At 66.0% G+C, this 253-nt stretch overlaps 1 protein-coding gene across 1 annotated transcript in view; it reads right to left on the bottom strand.

Annotated features, from left to right (window-relative positions):
• Nucleotides 1-253, bottom strand: part of LOC104545153 (FCH domain only protein 1-like) — a gene marked incomplete at its 3' end in the record, with an annotated part of 4,349 nt that overhangs the window by 3,872 nt on the left and 224 nt on the right. The window lies entirely within an intron of this gene.

A 253-nucleotide genomic window follows, 5' to 3' on the forward strand; every position in this document is an offset into this window, starting at 1 on the left:
CCTGAGTGAAGCAGGAAGAGGTGGGCTGAGCCCCGATGCCGAGTGCTATTTTGGGTGTTATTTTGGGGTGGCTTCCTCCCCACCCCCCCACATGTGGCCCAGCTGCAGGTGCCAGTGAAGCCACTTGGGGAAACTGAGGCAAGGGGAAGGGGAAGGTGTCGGCAGCTGCCAGACGCCGGCAGAGCCGAATCAGGAAGCAGCGGCCCCCATGGGGCCGCCAACTTCCCCCCGCCCCGCGGGGCCAGAATGGGGG

This window comes from Mesitornis unicolor, unplaced genomic scaffold, assembly GCF_000695765.1.
Source record: "Mesitornis unicolor isolate BGI_N332 unplaced genomic scaffold, ASM69576v1 scaffold36018, whole genome shotgun sequence".
NCBI classification, from domain to species: domain Eukaryota; kingdom Metazoa; phylum Chordata; class Aves; order Mesitornithiformes; family Mesitornithidae; genus Mesitornis; species Mesitornis unicolor.